The sequence below is a fragment of the Macrobrachium nipponense genome, chromosome 39 (genome assembly GCF_015104395.2).
Source record: "Macrobrachium nipponense isolate FS-2020 chromosome 39, ASM1510439v2, whole genome shotgun sequence".
Taxonomy (NCBI): domain Eukaryota; kingdom Metazoa; phylum Arthropoda; class Malacostraca; order Decapoda; family Palaemonidae; genus Macrobrachium; species Macrobrachium nipponense.
This window is the reverse complement of record NC_061099.1, coordinates 22,364,925-22,384,319: the sequence shown is the minus strand read 5'-3', so window position 1 is coordinate 22,384,319 and position 19,395 is coordinate 22,364,925. Positions and strand designations below refer to the sequence as shown.

The 19,395-nt window shown below is 40.5% G+C and overlaps 1 protein-coding gene across 2 annotated transcripts in view; it reads right to left on the bottom strand.

The window, feature by feature from the left end:
* The window catches only part of LOC135210201 (protein fem-1 homolog C-like), a 76,701-nt gene that overhangs the window by 55,148 nt on the left and 2,158 nt on the right, over positions 1-19,395 (bottom strand). Inside the window, exon 2 of one of the 2 annotated variants that reach the window (XR_010313472.1) lies at positions 17,883-18,014. The exons of the other annotated variant lie outside the window; for it this stretch is intronic. The gene's annotated coding sequence lies outside the window, so the exon portion shown is untranslated. The remainder of the gene's footprint in view (positions 1-17,882; positions 18,015-19,395) is intronic. 2 annotated transcript variants of the gene reach the window in all.

The window sequence follows — 19,395 nt, the reverse complement described above, 5'->3', positions numbered from 1 at the left end:
GAGCTAAGAGACAAACATAGCACCATTCTTCCACTTTGGAGGACACTATCTACATAAAGTTATGTTCAGAATTCAACATGTCTCAATATTACCCTTTAATTATGATGGTTACTATTTTAATAATCCAACCTTTTACCTTAAGCATTATGTTAGTTCGTAAGAAAACAAGCTGGTAGAAATACGTACTTGTCATTATACATAATCAGCAAAATTACCACGTAAAAAACTGCAACTATAAATGACCGAAACAAATAAGCACCTTTTATTTGAAAAACATTTTATGAATTTTCATAAAATAGTCTAGTTTAGTAAAAGCAATAGGTCCAATTGCCCAACTACTGATTTTTAAAAAATTGCAAGTACACTGAAGCACTTGAGATTTGAACAAGTTTTCTTAGAAAGTTTCATAAAATAGCCTACTGATGTAGGTATAAGCAATAGGACTACTTGCAACTATCTCTATGCCTAACATTTCTAGAGAATCATGCGACATGATTCTTTTTGTATCTTCCAGATTCTCAATGTGGCATTGCCAAGTAGTGTTAAAACATATTTCTTTCATTTCTGATGTCATACGTTTTGAGAATTCACAGCTAGCAGTATTTTCCTTATGGTTATATGAATATGATCCCTTTTATGCATTGGTATAATTTGTGATCCAATTTGTGATCCGGGTAATTTGAACCTTTTTTCACACTGCTTAGTGGTGCCGTCAACATAGCTACCTCTGCAGTGTTATAACAGTAGGCCTAATAAGCTCAACAGTCATAACATTTTCAAAATAGGAATATGAATTACAAGTTTTCTTTGAATGTTGAAATTTTAGGCTGTGTTCAAGCTGCCTGGATGTTGCAAAATGATTTGTGGGCCTAAAAAAATAATCTAAGCCTTCTGAGATGTAACCTCTGTTATTAATGTATTTATTTGCATAGATTACCTGTTCTTTGAGGAATAAAAGGTGATGATGATTTTGATTGTGTACGTACATGGAAAAGATGCTATTAATCAAAACATCATAAGTAGTATTAATATTAAGACATATGGAACACTCATTTTTCAACTGGCCAGAAAATGTTAGACACGCGAATGCTAAGTATAAAGAAATCTAACACGCCTAGGAACAAAATCTTGGCTTTGACAAAAGTATAATTGCATAAGCGAATATTTGCCAGTATGCCATCATTTTTGAAGTTTAAGAAATATAACATATAATTTTGTATGAAAATCCAAATATTCCTCTAACAAATATAAAGTAAATGTTTTAAAGATAATTTTATTGTCGCTACTCATTGTAGACCTATGTTACACCAAGTGGTGGTGGTTGTTGCACCAGCACTCGAATAGTTGCATCACACATGCTTCCCTCACATGTTGATATCACTAGGCACATTCTACTTTTGTATATACGTATTTTTTCAGTGTTGAGGTGTAAAAGCAATAAAATATCACTATTTCAAATTTTATGCTTGCTTTAGAAGCAATATCAATGTTATGACAATTTATTTTTTTCTATTTAACATTTGAACTGAGGCTTGATGATTTTGTTTTGTTCAAATGCTTGAGCGATGTGTGAACGAGTTCTGAAAATGTTTCGTAAGTGCTTTATCAGAAATTTGGCTACATGTGACATTTTCTTAGTTTTGAAATTTATGACAGATTTCATTCTTATGAAACACATTACGGCCTTATTGCATGCAATACTCGTGTTTTTGCATTGAAATAATAAGATACATATGGAGCCTGCTAGGTTGCCAGTTAGTGAATTTTCAACGTAATTCTATGGAGTCATGCCACATCAGATTTGAGCATCACTGTACAGGACTAAGTTAACCAACACCAAATTGTGGTAACATTACTCTTATGCAAGCAGTGCTTCAAGATTATCATATAATATATAGTCAGAAAACCCATATTTCTCAAAAGATTTCTACATGTAAAACAAAAGTAAATGTATCCTGAAGAAAATGTGTACAGTACTTCAGTGGCACCTTTTAATTTGTTTATTACTGAACCAACTATTTCTACAAGACATGATAAACAGTTTTAATATATAACACCTTTAAATAAAAGCAGAAGTGACATCTCAGTAGCAAATAGAATCTGAACTGTCAGTTTCATTCCACTAGCTTTAACTAATTGTAACTGATGCCTAGCATTATTTTAAAATCAATCAAAATATTATTTAAACCTGTTCTGGAATGAGTTAATATAGTATCTGAAGAACACACACAATCTGCAATACCATTTCACTAAAGAAATGAAGGAATATAATATAAAACTTTGGCCAAAGGCCAAGTGCTGGTAGGACCTATGATGAGCCATTCAGCACTGAAAGGGAACTTGAAAACAGAAAACCTCGTAGTTGCACTGTGAGACAACTGTTAGGAGAGGGTGGAAAGTAAGATGAAAGAAAGAATATGAATGGAGGTAGCCTACAGTAAAGAGAATGATAGAGATTCCATCAAGGGGCCAAAGGGATACTACAAGGAACTTTAAGCAATGCCTATAGTATATACAGCAGAGGTGCACTATGGCACTACCCCTTACGGACACCAATGACATGACTACTTATGCCAAATAATTCCAAGTGACACCTGCCTTCAGACTACATCTACAATGCCATAACTGAAGCAAAACCTCTCACAAGATATATATTTTTTCAAGCTCAGAAAATGACATCAATCCATTAATTTGACTTCTTGCATATTGGTAACATGCAAACATACATGCAGCCAGTCACTTTCTTCAAGAAACAAGACAAAAAATTTCAAGTCCCATTCGCAGCTTAACAAGTATATTCAGTCTTTCTACTTTATACTTAAACTTCTATGACATTATAGTACTGCAAAGTATACCACTGCAATATTCATGGGTTGCTCTTTATGCACATTACATATAAAGAAATATTTATTCACAAACTTGCACTCACTTTCACTTGCAATTTTTTTCTTTTTACATAAACACTACTCCCCAAAATTCTTTTTAGATGAACATATGCACCTTTTGAATATCAGTCAAATCTAATACCATGACAATGAAGACACTTTAAATTGTAAAAATTCTAATCTTAATTTTTGCAATGAAGATAGAAATACAGTCACATTAACCTATAAAGATAGCATAATAAAACTGCATATAAAAGCAAATACTGCACTGTTAATTACTTACAAACACATGTACAGTAATAACAGTAATACAGTATAAATAAAAACAATTCATTGCAGCGTGTAGTACTTTACATTCAAGACACTAGGAACCAAACTGTTTCAGCTAATATAACTGATCTTCATTTTGCTTTCACTTCAGGGAAACATTAGCCTATAAAAGACAAGTCTGCTTTTTGCTGGAAGGATATATTAAAGCTGCTGGAGTACTGTAATGGGTACCCTGACAGTAACGTTCAAATGGTCATAGCACTATTTCTGCCAGAGAGCCTTGTTCATAAAAAAAACAAAAACAAATACGTACGTAAATTTATTTCTTTGCAAATGCATAAACCAAAGAGTATATTTTTTCTTAATGACAACCTGCTTTTTACTATTACCATCGCTAATGCAAACTCATGAATTTGATGTTCCTTTGAGGCCTATTGCTAACAAAAGCCAATTATGATGGAAAACTTGGATTTCTCAGTAGGTGACAAATAATAGTATAAGGCACCAACAGGGATTGTCCAATAATAATAAAGTAAAAGACAGCCTGTCTGTAAATTGTATGGTCCTATGCATAAGCATTAACAAGAGAGAGGGGGTGGAAGGGACTGTGGCAATAGTAATTCCAAGGGACAGACCCTTACCTATTCTTAGAAGTCAGGTCATACCTGACAGAAGAACCAACTTAATTTTTGTTAGGAGAAAAAAAAAAAAATATGTTATTGTTATAATACAATTAAGTTTGTTCATACTTACCTGGCAGATATATATATAGCTGTATTTCTGACGTCCGACAGAATTTCAAAATTCGCGGCACACGTAGTGGGGCGGTCAGGTGGTAGTACCCATTCCCACCGCTGGGCGGCGGATATCAGGAACCATTCCCATTTTCTATTATATTATTCATGCCCTTGTCTCCTGAGGGGAGGAGGGTGGGGCACTCTAAGTATATATATCTGCCAGGTAAGTATGAACAAACTTAATTGTATTATAACAATAACATTTTGTTCATGAAAACTTACCTGACAGATATATACTATATAGCTGAATCACACTTCGGATGGTGGGTAGAGACAGACTAGGATTTTTTAGGAGAAATTTAAATTAAAATAAAAGATTAACTTATTGGTTCCTTACCTGATAGCAAAGTAGACTATGTGATTTACTGTCACCTAAAGCCTGCTTATGCTTTATCAGAGTTGCCAGCCAGGTGTTGAACCTGTAGTGCTGGTGCTCTCTGGATGCTCTGTCAACGGGGACGTGACCACAATGCGACAAGACCATCTAGGCAAACATATGGCAGTAACACAGCAACCGACCACCACCTGACAACTAACGCAAAAAACCCCTGATATTAACACTATGGAATGGGAGATTTTCACAGAAGATCTCACCATCAACCAAAAAAACACAATAAACTAACCTAACTAAGCTAAGGGATAGGGAGAGAGTCTACCCTTCAGCCCCCAAAACTGTGTCTGCCGAAATGTAAGGTCCCAAAGAACTACAGTTTCTCGTAAATCGTTCTCACTCCCGGAGGTAATGTGAGGCGAATACGGAATTGCTCCTCCAGAAGGTGCTATCAAGAATATCTCTGATAGACATGTTCCTTGGAAGGCAAGAGAGGTAGCTATGGCTCTGACCTCGTGAGCTTTCACTTTAAAGAGGCTCATATCAGTCTTCTGGCAAGATGAATGAGCCTCTTTAATGACGTCCCTCAAGAAGAAAGCAACAGCATTCTTCGACAACGGCAAATCCGGTCTCTTCACCGAGCACCAGAGATACCTGAGGGACCTCTTATCTCTCTAGTCCTATTCACATAGAACTTGAGAGCCCTGACAGGGCACCGGGCTCTCTCTGGTTCTTGACCCACGAGACTCGATATTCCTTTGATTTCAAAGCTCTTTGGCCAAGGATTAGACGGGTTCTCGTTCTTAGCCAAGAAAGAAGGGTTTCAACGAGCAGACAGCGCGTTCCCTTGAAACCCACTAGGCTACTGAACGCTTGGATTTCACTAACTCTCTTCGCCGTCGCCAGAGAAGTTAGGAAAAGCGTTTTCCTCGTTAAGTCCCTTAGAGAAGCTTCATGGAGAGGCTCAAAGGGACTTAGCATCAGATGTTTCAACACCACATCTAAATTCCATGAGGGCGGTCTTGCTTGTGGAATTTGGTGGTTTCAAACGACCTTAAGAGATCGTGCAAGATCCTTATTGTCGAGAGGTCCATTCCTCTGTGGCGAAAAACGGCAGACAACATACTCCTATAAAACCCTTGATGTAGGAACTGCCAATTTTTGCACATTTCTTAGATAGAGTAAGAAATCTGCTATCTGATTCACAGAGGTCGTGGAGAGGAAATTCCTTCCTTCTTGCACATGCCCTGAAGGAGGACCACTTAGACTGGTAGACAGCTCTTGAAGAGGCTCTTCGAGCATTAGCGATTGCTCTCGCAGCTGCCTTTGAAAAGCCTCCTCGCTCTGGCCAGTTTTTCGATAGTCTGAACGCAGTCAGGGCCAGAGCGGAGAGGTTTTGGTTGACCTTTTGAAGAAGGAGGCTGTCTGAGTAGATCTCTCCTCCAGGGCAACGTTCTTGGGAAGTCCACAAGGAAGTCATGACCTCTGTGAACCACTCTCTTGCTGGCCACATTGGGGCAATCAGAGTCAACCTTGTCCCTTCTGACGCTGCGAACTTTCTCATTACGTCCCCCATGATCTTGAATGGGGGAAAGGCGTAAAGATCCAGGTCTGTCCAGTTCCAGAGCAACACGTCCACTGCAATTGCCCCTGGGTCCATAACCGGGGAGCAATACAGAGGAAGCCTCTTCGTCCTTGATGTAGCAAAACAGGTCTACTAGAGGACGTCCCCACAATTTCCATAACTTTTGACAGACTTCTCCTGGTGCAAGGTCCATTCTGTTGGTAGAATCTGATTCCGGCGGCTGAGAAGGTCCGCCCTGACATTCTGAACCCCTGCCACGAATCTTGTCAGGATCTTGATGTGCCTTGCGTCTGCCCATAGCAGAACTTCCTTCGCCAGGAGAAAAAGGGATCTGGAGCGAGTCCCTCCCTGATTCTTTAGATACGCAAGGGCTGTGGTACTGTCCGAGTTGACTTGAACAACCTTGCTTGACAGTTTTCCTTCGAAGAAACTGCAGCGACAGGAAAATCGCTGCCAGTTCCTTTACATTGATGTGCCAGGCTACTGTTCCCCTCTCCAGGAGCTGACACTTCTTCCCCCCCTAGTGTTGCTCCCCAACCGGAAGTGGAAGCGTCTGAGAACAACACTAGGTCGGGGCTCAGAAGATTTAAGGAGAGGCCCTCTCGTAACTTCTGAGGGTCGAGCCAGACCATCTTAAGTGTACTCTTACTTCGTTGGAGATCCTTAGGATCGCATTCAGGTCCCCTTTCGACGTCCATTCTTCCGCAAGGAAGAATTGAAGAGGCCTGAGGTGCAGTCTTCCCAGTGAGACAAAACTTTTCTAGTGAGGAAACTGGTGCCCAGCAGACTCATCCACTCCCTCACCGAAACAGCTTCTCTCTCCAGGAAGGCTGCGACTTTCTCTAACCCCCAGTCGCTGACGTTCCTGGATGGAAACGCCCGAAAAGAAAAGCCACTGAATCCATCTGAATCCCAGATACACGATGGACTGTGTCGGGGTCAGATGCGACTTTTCGGTGTTGACCAACAGACCTTGAGAACTTTGCTAGGGCTAGCGTAAACTGAAGGTCTTCAGACACTTCTGCCTCGACGACGCTCTGATCAGCCAATCGTCGAGGTAGAGGGATATCCTGATTCCTGACGAATGGAGCCACTTCGCTACATTCCTCATAATCATTGTGAAAACCATTGGGGCCGTGCTGAGACCGAAACAAAGGGCTCTGAACTGCCAAACCCTGTTGTCCAAGACGAATCTCAGGTACTTCCTTGAAAGAGGGTGGACTGGGACGTGGAAGTATGCGTCCTGCAGGTCTAGAGACACCATCCAGTCGCCAGGTCTCAATGCTCCCAGCACCGACTGAGGCGTCTCCATTCTGAACTTTATCGTTTTCTACAAAAAGATTTAGCCTGCTCACATCCAGGACCGGGCGCCAACCTGACGACTGCTTCGGCACTAGGAAAATCCTGTTGTAGAAGACCCGGTGACTCTAGGTCCAAAGACTTGTTCCACCACTCTTTTTTCGACCATCTGGTCTAAGAGATCGAAAAGAACACTTTTCTCTCACCCTGATAGGATGGAGAGAGGTCTCTGGGAGTTGAAGTTCAAAGGAGGGAGGAGGATGAAGAAAAGGGATCTTGTACCCCCGTTCTACTATCTTGAGGGTCCAAGGATCCGCTCCTCTCTGCCTCCAAGACTCCGCAAAGAATTCCAGTCTGGCCCCGACTGGTGTCTGAAGGACGAGATCTTCATTTGCTGTTTTTCGGTTTGAATGAAGCTCTTCCTCTCGAAAAAACCTCTCCCTCGAGGAAGCTGCTCTCGAGGGGGGTGCCCCGCGAAAGGGTTTGACTTTCTTCGGGGGTTTGCTGAATGTTGACGTGGAAGGAACCGCTGGACGTCTTGAAGACTGAACCAAGAGGTCCTGGGTTCGCCTTTTTCTTGCAAACTACGTGCAGATCCTTTACCATAGCCTGGGGGAAGAGATGGTCCGAAAGAGGCGCAAAGAGCAATTCCGCTTTCTGAGCGGGAGATACCGACTTAGCAGTAAAATTGCACAGCAGTCGGTGCTCTTTTCTTCAAGAAGGCGAGTTCCAAAAATTCGAAACTAAGCTCCTCCGAACCATCCCATCCCTGACGGCCTTGTCCATACATGACAAACACGCTGGAATCGGAGCTCCCCCAGACTGAGAATCAGGACTTCTAGACTGAAGGTCCAAAACTCCCAGACAACCAGTCTAGGAAATTAAAAACATTGAGGGTACGAAAGAAGTCCCTTCAAGTGGTGGTCAGTCTCAACCGGAGTCCAGGTCACCTTAGCAGACGCTAAGAGAGACCTCCTCTGGGCGTCCACTAAACTGGAGAAGTCACCCCAACGCGGACGAAGGGACCTTTATCCCCACATCCTCCTTGGTCTCATACCAAACTCCTCCTTTCCCGGCGAGTCTAGAGGGTGGATGGGCGAAAGTGGTCTTGCCCTGATCCTTCCTTCTGGACATAAAGTCTTGAAGTTTCTTAAACGCCCTCTTGGTCGACAGCGACGTCTTCATTTCGACGAATTCAGGGGTCTTTACGGTCTTGGAAGACGAAAGTTGTGAGGGAGGAGACCTAGGGCTGTCGGCTGGAACTTGTCCCCGAAATGCTGAATGTAACAGCCTAACAAGAACCTTGTAGTCCGAGACAGCTGAAGCTACCGGCTGTTCTTCCTCTACGGAACTCCCTGGACTACTAAGTTCCCCTTCCTCCCTAAGAGGAACTGGAGAACGCCTATCAGGAGAGGGAGTACGTCCCGTAGGCTCAATCCTGAATAAAGACTTCCGTTGGTTGGAAGTATCCACTACAGGTACGGAAGCGGCCGTACGTTGATCTTTAGATGCACGGACATCTTCCGAAAGAGTAGCGTCCTTAGAAGCCACGTTAACTGTCTTAACAGAAGCTCCCTACGAAAGGAAGCGCGAGCTTCCTGACGCGACGCCCAAAGCGTCTGCTTAGACAAGCGAGCGTCCTGCTTTGCAGTCTCCCAAAGCGTCCGCTTCGCTCGAAAAGCGTCCTGCTTAAACACGGCGAGCGTCCTGCGGAGCGTCCTCAAAAGCGTCCTGTCTATAACCAGAAGCGTCCTGCTTCGCGCGCCGAGCGTCCTTAAAAGTGTCTTGAAGAGAGCTCAAAGCGTCCTGTCTAGAACGCCGAGCGTCCTGCCGAGCGTCCTCAACCGCTACTTGCCGAGAGCGCAAAGCGTCCTGCTTCGAACGCCGAGCGTCCTGACGAGCGGTTCTTCTCCTGAGAGAGTAAAAGATCTGCTTAGGCTCGACTGCTGCTGGGCAAGTCCTCTGAGCCATCAGCGACGTAATCTGGTCCTGAAGGGACACAAGGATATCCTTCGTAGGTGACGAAGGAGCAAAAGAAGGGGCAGGGCTGAGACTGCGAGAAGGCGAGGGGGCGAGGGGACGCCATCCTTCCTTCTAGCAGGTACAGCTATCTGCCTCTCAGGTGAACACGCCTGTGCGTGGAAACGAACGTCCTCATCGGTAGAAAGCCTTCCTCTCTTCTGAGGAGAAAGGCCTCTCTTTTTCGGAGGAAAGGAGTCATAAGCGTTCCTCTGACGAGAGGAGAACATAGGACGTGAAGCGTCCTCAAAGCGAAAAGTCCTTTTCAACGGACGCGAGTCTCTCCGAGCGCTCCACCCCTTGCGCGGGGAGGACGCTTCGGAGACGAAAAGCAATCTTTCAGGATACGCGCTCGTGCGCGCTCCTTGGCAGCCTGGGATTTAGCAACAAGGCCTGCCGAAGGGACGCCAGATCGGTGGGGGAGCCCCCGTAACCCTCTTGCGGCTTTCGACATACCCACTCCCTGAGTCCTGGGAGTCCGATAGAGGTCTAGGCTAGAGGCATTATGGGGCCGATCTGACGCCCCTCCACAACACTAGGGCACTAACACAAACTTTCACTGGGCCGGTTTCTAGGGCCAAAACTTTAGATTCGAGAGCACGAATAGACTCTAGAATCAGAGAAAGGGTGTTACCTTCTCCAGACACAGCACTGGGGCCCGAAGGCAACAAACAGGATTAGGTTGGGCAAAATCTACTGGTGTTAGAGGAGGAAATGTTACTATCCTTACCTTTAGTAGAGCTGCCCTTGGAGGAAGACCTCCTGACTCTATCGCGCTCCAATTTACGCCGATAGGTCTCATACATCCTCCATTATCATCATCCAAATCCTTACATTCATTGCACCGATCATCAAACCACGCAAACATGCCCCCTGCAATCCATACAAACTGTGAGGATCAACTGAAGTTTAAGAAGCCTCACCTTACATTCACTCCTCACACACACTCTGAAACTTCCCGAACTTGATCCAGACATACTGAATCTAGAAAAGCCCAATCCAAAATCAAAAACCAATCCACTATTACGCGTGCCAATCCAACAATCCAGAAGTCGATACAAAAGTCAATCCAGATAATATTAAGCGAGATAATGAAAAAATCCTAGACGGAGGTACTGTAAACAGATGTTTGCAGCACCGGCGACAGAAAAAATATGAATAGAAAATGGGAATGGTTCCTGATATCCGCCGCCCAGCGCGGGGAATGGGTACTACCACCTGACCGCCCCACTACGTGTGCCGCGAATTTTGAAATTCTGTCGGACGTCAGAAATACAGCTATATATATATCTGTCAGGTAAGTTTCATGAACAAACTTAAGGTTACATCAAAACCTTACCTAAGGAAGGCCCTGCATCCTGTCTAGTAGGAGAGGCTTCACCCCCATAGAACCCTCTCAACTTTTATAAATAAATGTGGTCTGATATCCTTACAAGGATACTACTGTATATCCTACCCTAGGATACCTCATCTTACCTATATATATAGGTACTTTATAACTGATGTTTAGCCTACATAGAGTTTTGAATATTGTGTTCTGTGAGCTTTTCAAGTTGAAATATGTGCAATTCTTTAGACACTACAAACTTTGTATAGGAGACCCATTTATCACCATTAGTTTCATTTTCAGACCTTGTACTTAGTGGATAACATAATAGTTATAACCTTGATTCAACACCTTGTCAGCTAGGCATTTCACTTTTAAACAAAATGAGGAATTGAATACAAAATTTAGGCCAAAGGCCAAATGCTTGAACTAATGAGGTGACTCACTAGTGAAAGGTAGGAAAACCTCACAGTTACACTATGCAACAATTGATAGAAGGTGGAAGTTAAATATATCTTAAGTTTTACCAGACCACTGAGTTGATTAACAGCTCTCCTGGGGCTGGCCCAAAAGGTTAAATTTTTTTTTTACGTGGCTAGGAACCAATTGGTTTCTTAGCAACGGGACCTACAGCTTACTGGGATCTGAACCACACTATCTCCAGAAATGAAATTCTAATCACCAGAAATATATTCCTCTCCTTCCACACTGAGCAACCACAAGAAGTGAACTTGGGCTAACAGATTGATAGTCGAGTATGGAACCCACTCATCCAGTGAGGAACTACTAGAAGGTGGAAAATGGAAGAAACAGAACATGAACAGAAGAACAAGGAATGAAAGGGCTTTCAACCAGGGGCCAAAGGGACGCTATAAAAGTGCTTAAGTAACCCGTAATCCTATAGTGAACAGCTTGAGGTGCACTGACGGCACTAACCCGACCCCCTTAAGACACCCAAATGAGGAGAATAACGCAGTAACAACAAAGATGATGATATACATGTTACATATCCCGTCCAGACAAAACAGTTGGATGCTATTATGATATAACTGTACAATATTTTCTAGTCCATTTATTATTTAAAATGGATGAATGGTCGGCCGCAACCTTAAGCAATAAGAAGTAATTCCAGGGCAAATAACCATGACACAGGAATACTTAATTTAAGTACTAATATTACAATAAATATACCAGTATATATGGTATAAAAAGAAATATAGGGTACAATACTTGCATTGTATAGACTACAAAATCTGTGCACAAAACCACTTCAGGAAATGTAAATGAATAAACAAAAAAATCACTGATAATTTCTGACAAGAAATGACAGACACTGAATTACTTGAGACCAAGAAGAAAGGGAAAGCGAAAGGAGTCTGAAAACTTTCAGAGTGTTAACTTCAAACATCCAAGGACTTAGTGGCTAACACACAAAAATATCACACTACGCAAGACACAGGCTCTAAAGCTGTAAATGAAACAATACAGGACGACAATACAGCATGACATTGCAAAAAATAATCATGCTCTTACAACAAAATCTTCATGAAAATAACTGATGATGCAGAAAACTGATACTTTAAAGCTTGTGAATTGTTATAAACAAAAGAGCGATGCATCACTACCCTTAAGCAATTCCCATTGTATTTCATAATTGACTGTCATTTTTATCTATTTATTCACCTTGTTGATTTATTTTTTCTATTCTAATAACAGATCTTTCTTTCTGTATTTCTTATAACCACCTTCTGTTACTTCTTGCGGATGAATTTCAAGTCAATGGCACAGATGGGCTAGCTCCATATGAATAGGGTTCATCTTCTCAATAATAATAATAATAATAATAATAATAATAATAATAATAATAATAATAATAATAATAATAATAATAATATCTAGAAACACCACAATCATCATCATACAATCAATTACACTAATTCACTTTGACAAGATATTAGTACAGGCAGTCCCCGGGTTACGATGGCTCCGGCTTACGACGCTCCGAGGTTACGACGCTTTTTCTCAAATATTCATTGAAAAATCCGCCCTGGGTTACAACGTTTGTTCCGACGTTACGACGCTGACGCTCCGAGTTAACGACGCTTTTAAATAACGCATACTATGATAAAAATCCTTTAGTTTAGCACAGTATTTTAATAAAAATAAGTTTCTGGTTAGATTACAAAAAAAATTTTGAGGTTATGATGATTTTCGACACTCTATATGTCGTATTTTTCTATGTTTTTTAGTGACGCCTCATATGCGGAACTAGTTTCCGAGCGAATGAATACTAGCTTGGATGCGCAAAGTTTATAACAGTCCAAAAGCGCAAATAATGAAAAAATCATTGCTTGTTTCCAGTAATAATAACAAAACTAAGTTTCTGGTTAGATTACAATGCAAATTCCAAGCATCCAAAGAGAGATATTATCCAGTAATTTGATGAGAGAGAGAGAGAGAGAGAGAGAGAGAGAGAGAGAGAGAGAGAGAGAGAGAGAGAGAGAGAGAGAGACTCTCTCTCTCTCTCAAAATACCAATAAAATATTACTTCACCTACACAATCCATTCACACTATACACTTGCATATAAACTGACTTTTGAAGACCTAATTTTGAAGCTTATTTAAAGGGGGTCACATTATACACAATATAAAATTAGCGCATTTAATAAACGCAGTCCCCAGTTGCCGGTGGCGTCTGGCATTGGTGATCCGGTTTTATGGGGCTTGTCTAGCGTTGAAAATTGGCGCCTTAATTCACCAATTTCTGGTTATCGGCGCCAATATATACACATCTAACAGAGGTGCCATTAACCAGTTAGGGGCCTGCCTACTTCACATATTATTGTACTATAAAATACATATTTTCCATGGATGTTTTATAAACTTATGCTTGACATCACTGTATCCAATAATACTTATGTACAAGCAGTCCACGGGTTATGACGGGGGTCCAGTTCTTGAGACATGTTGTAACCCGAAAATCGTCGTAAGCCGGATCATCAAAAATCCTAAGAAAACCTTAGTTTTAATGCTTTGGGTGCATTATAAACTATGTAAACTACATTCTTATTGCATTTTTCATAAAAAAAACCTTCAAATATTCATTATTTTGCATTTTTGGTGTCATATTTCTTCTGCTAAATGAGCGTTGTAGGTGTCGTACCCCTGGAAATAATTTCTGATGAATATACGTAATTGAAAAGCGCCTTAACCTCGGAATGTTTTAAGCCGAACCTGTTGTAACCCAGGGACTGCCTGTACTATTCTCCTATTACTATTGTATGAGCTTGGCAATCAGTTGAGGGCAAGTGCGAGGCAAGTTTATTTTGCCATATTTAACTTAATTCAGAGCAATTTTCTTACTTCTAGTTGTATGAATGAATCTCCAGATAGTACTCTATTTACATGGGGCAAGGTTATTTTTCATTATACTGTTATACAGTGTTTTTAAGTTCACATACAACTAAAATATGTCTCGTAAACTAAACTCAGTTATTTTTTCCGTTAATGGATGGCGTTGGCTTCGGGGGCATGCTTTGGGTAAAAAAAAAATGAACAGACTTAGTTTGCCATTTTCCCTTTATTTCATAATAAGAGCTTCACGTATTCATCTTTTATCAGCATGAAAAAAACTGTAATATGTGCTCTTTCATGCCCAGTACTTATGATTACAATACTTTCCTCTCCAATTTTATTTATGTGCATATCAAAGGTTATCTTGCAGATGCATGATAATTTATAGTCATTAATAGTTTGAACATTGTTATCGCAGCTTCAGCTACAACTTCCAGCTTGAATTCAGCATTATATTTCCTTGCCGATCTTTTCTCCACAGCAAATAAGGGTACAATACTTTCCTCTCCAATTCTATTTATGAGCATATCAAAGGTTATCTTGCAGATGCATGATAATTTAGAGTCATTAATAGCTTGAACATTGTTATCTCAGCTTCAGCTACAACTTCCAGCTTAAATTCAGCATTATATTTCCTTGCCGATCTTTTCTCCACAGCGAATAAGGGTATAATGTAAAAATATATCTGTCCTATTCTACTTAACATCATTAATATCAATAGAACTTTATTTCACTTACAGAATCCATTTATACTGTACTTTTATACTGATCTATTACCATCATAATATGTTTAAAAAAAAAAATCATCGTCCAGTCACCTGTAATGTTTACGTTTTCAGGTTGAGCCTACCACCTCAGTTCTCTCTCTCTCTCTCTGAATTACTGTATCAGAGAGAAAAAGAGGGAACTGAAATTGTTTATCAAATGAAAAACAGCTATTTTGCAATGAACAACCAAATCGGATAACAACAGTTGTTTTGCTTGCATATCGGACATCGTATGATAGTAAAAAATTACCAGTTATGTCACAAAATTTGTAATATAACTATGGTATTTTTTACTATCATACGATGGTTGATATGCAAACAAAACAACTATTGTTAACCAATTCGGTTGTTCATTGCAAAATAGCTGTTTTTTGCTTACTAAACTATTTCAGTTCACTCTCTCTCTTTCTGATACAGTAATTTAGAGAGAGAGAACTGTGGTGGTAGGCTCAATCTGAAAACGTAAACATTACAAATGCCTGTACAATAGTTTTTTACTATATGCTGACAATAAATCATTATAAAAGTACAGTGTAAATGGATTCTGTAAGTAAAATAAAATAATCATAAAAGTACAGTATAAATGGATTCTGTAAGTAAAATAGTTTTATTGATATTCTCTTGTGTTTACATTAATATTATTATAACTGCCCATTAAAATAGGCAGATATAAGCATTTTTTGAGGGGGTGTTTGAACTATAAAAATAGGAAGTTACGAATAAGTGTTTTTATAGGGGGATACATACCAACTTCACACACTTTTACTTAATGTGGGTGGTTGTGGTTCCTAACCCCCCCACCCTATTATGGGGGACATACTGCGTACATGCCAAAAACTATTATTATTATTATTATTACTAGACTAGACCACCATATTTGTGTTCTCAAGATTCACAGACTCGGCTATTCGTGGGTTCCTCAATGGATCACATATATCCACACAGTGTTCACCCCGCATTTGTGGGGGATGCGTACCAGGCCCCCCTCTAAAAATGCCTATAATGCCTATGTTGAACGTGGAAACACCAAAGCATCACTAAAAATACCATCCTACATCAAATATACATTAAAATATAATCCCATTACAGTACATATTAATCCGTAAGGACTAGTGATTCATGCCTTGGGATTGTGCATCCAGAACACAGGCAGCAATACCTTGTTCTTATTTTTGAGTGCCCTGGGATTTGCAGCCTTGTAAATGAGGCCTGGTTTAAGCATAAAGCCAGCCACATTCCCGCACATCAGGAGGTCACCCTGTCCTTTTGTGCCTTGAATCCTCCGAGGCTTTAGCTTCGCCCTTCATAAAATACGTTTGGGACAGCATCTTTTTCCAAAACAGGCCAGTTTTGTCCATATTGAAGACCTGTTCTGGGCAGTATCCTTTCTTCTGCAGGAGTTTCTTGAAGGTCTCTGGATACTTCGCAGCTGCCTCTGTCGGCCGATGCTGCTTCCCCATGTAGGGAAACAGACTTTAGGTGGAACCTTTTCTAGAACCAGTGGAAGCATCCTTTGCTCGCCTAAAAGCCTTGGAGAGCTGACGATGGTCCTGGTTGTGGCTCTTCTTCCTCTTCAGGAGCTGGTTTATCAAAGCCCAAGAATTTCAATGGCCCTTCTTCATCGCCTACCTGTACCTCTATGTCGCAGCCTTCCATAGCGGTTGATAGCTGCTGGTTAGAGCTGCCGTGCTTTCTCATGTATGATGTTGGAGTCAAGGTGCATGTTCTTCTTACAGCAGTCCTTGATCCAGTACGCAAGTGCAGATTCCATTTTCACAATTGTTTTCTCTCTCGCTGTCGACACTGCCTTTGCTGTACCACAGTCACACATTTCCTGATTTCACTTTTTTTTTTTTTTTTTATGTATCTCACCATGCTCTCGTTCACATTCAAATGGCAACCAAACGTGGTGAAATTTTTGCCCTCCTTCAACATATCGAGAACTTTCACCATTTCATAGAGCTTTACGACCATCTGCTTTCTCTTAGACTCTTGGCCAGAAGCCTAAGAAGGAGCAGGGCGATTTTTAAGGGCCATTTTTGGCATGATTCACACGGATATTTGCAGATACGTCAAACACAGCATCGTGTTTACATTTGCATATAGTATCAGTAACTTTCTACGCAGTGAGGCTGATGGAGATGAGCGATACCCACAATTCCATCTCGCAAGATGGGACTCGGGTTTCAACCAATCAACGCCCAGTGTACTGCCAATAAGCGACAAGGAAAATGAATGCTGTTCCTGGATTGGCTGCTCTGCAGACAACAGCCAATTGTGTCTCCAGTATCATTTCATCTGGGTACTGCTCTAAGAAAGCGTCACAAGAGGTGTTTATCTTTGGGCACTTGGCTTGGGTGAAGCATCTTTTAAGAAAAAACAATTACGCTATTGAAATTTTGCTGTTTACATGAACTTATTACAGAACTATATTTGAAAATTAATAAATCTTTTTTTTCATCATAAAAAATGTATTTAAGTCACGAAAATATACTTAGTATGTATGCATGAAAATACTGCTAATGAAAACATACGTACCCTGCTATTCCCATTGTCTTACGCATTTTTGATACGCTCTGCGTACTTACAGTATCATCCTAAAACACTAAGTACCTAAGTATCCTATCTAGAAATCTTAAAACAATACATTTCATAAAATGAAGTCTGTGTAAAATGTTAATGCGCATACTGTACCCACTTGACCCATTATGTGCAGTTCAATGTTCTTTCGTTTGTGCATGTTTTGTGTGTGCCCTACTCCATCTTCTGCTATCATGCACCATGTTTAGTACGTATACACTACTACGGATTAAAAATTATTCTTTAAAATGTCCTCTAAACGTTCCGCTTTTCCGAAGGCTTCTAGCAAAGAGCCTAAGCGTCAGAGGCGCTTAGAGTTAATGACAATGAGGAGAAAATAGATGTGATTGTCATGTTGAGAGCGGGCAGAAGTCATGGAGAAGTAGCAGTGCATCACCACGACTGAAAGCGCAGTTGCCTGCATTAATAACGAGTATGAGCAGGGCATAGTTGGGGAGGCCATATTTCTTGGACAAGAACTAGACTCGCCCTTACTACTATCCCCCCAACAGACCAGGCCTTTGAAAAATTGATCAGAAAAGTGCGGCAGATACGGAAGATGGTAAAGTCATGGGATAAGAATGAAGAAAGGGCAACAAATTTCATCAATACAGTTAATGAAATAGTGAAGCCCTATCATGCCTTGTTTGTACAAATGTACAATTACCTCAAGAAGGTGGTGCCTTCAGAAATCCCTGACGAAGCGCCTCCTGAAGAAGGTGAAGAGGCACCCTCAGAGGCTCTGTAACTCCTCTACTTTGCTGTGCAGTCTATCTTCGTCATTCATCAAGCTGCACAGCTATAATATCATCATCTAGAATCAACATTCATCACAATTAAGTGCCGTATGATTTAATATTATTATATTTAATGTCACATATACAGTAAATAACATGATAATATAGAATATGAAAAAATTTGCATCCGCAAATAGTAGGGGGGGCCCGCGAATAATTTTATAGCTATGTTCCAAGAGAAACCCATGAATGAGCGTCTCCTCCCGCGAATAATTTTCAGATAGGCTCCAAAGAAAAATCTGTGAATGCATGAGTCTGCGTATCCCGAGATCACAAATAACGGGAGGCCACTGTGCTTGTAGAAAATTTACCTAGTCGTGGTTTTTCCACAGAAATATTCACTAATTACATAGTGTTTTCATATAAATTTCAACACTAACTCTTTTTATGATAAAACTACTAAAATACTCATGTATAAGCATTTGGAGGGCTTTTCTTGTTTGAGCTAACTAAATAGACAGTTCTAAGCATTTTGTGAGGGATTTTAAGTAATCAGGGATTTTAGCTATTCGTGGGAGGGTCTGGTACGCATCTGCAAATACAGGTGGGTCCAATGTACGTATTCAGAAGATAAACCTCTATTCATATGGAACAGACCCACAGGAACCAATGACTTCAAATTCAAGCTCCCCTTTATACTGTGTAAATAAATGGGTCACAAAATAACATTAGCTATTGAGAAACAATATAATGTATAAGGTAAACAACTGAATGGCGACATAGCAGCCACCTCTCTCAGAACGTGGCCACTACCTGAAAATGAGCTTCAATTAGGTCACCATTTCCTAATTTAGAAGAAACCACCACTTTCTTCAAGAGGAGCATAAAGGTCTTTGTGTGCTCCCTGGATGGGCCACAATTCTTGACTGATGCTCATGGCAGCAAGTCCAAGTACTTTTTCGGGAAGGTGGCCGGATTCCGGGATTGGTGGCTGCTATGCCACTGCTCGGTCATTTACCCTATATGGTGAAAACTAGGCTAAGTACCTCATAAACTAAAAAAATTAGGTAATGGGTCAGGAAAAAACTTTTGCTATTAGGAAACAATATATACGGTAAAAATTAAAGGCCCCATAAATAAAATATTTAAATGGGTCAGGAAATAACATTACCTATTAGGAAATGTCATATGAGGTAAAAAAAAAAAATATCAATATAATTGGTCTGGAAATATTTGCTATTATGATACAACAGCATATGGTAAATAATTAAATACCTAATGAGTTAAATTAATGGCTTAAGAAATAACATCTTCTATTGAGAAAGAACAGTACTGATATGATCTGCAAGTACACATTGGTGTACTATATAACCATTCTACAGGGTAAACTGTGTATGCTATACCTATTTACAAACATACAAAAAGGATTTTTGTTACTAAAGC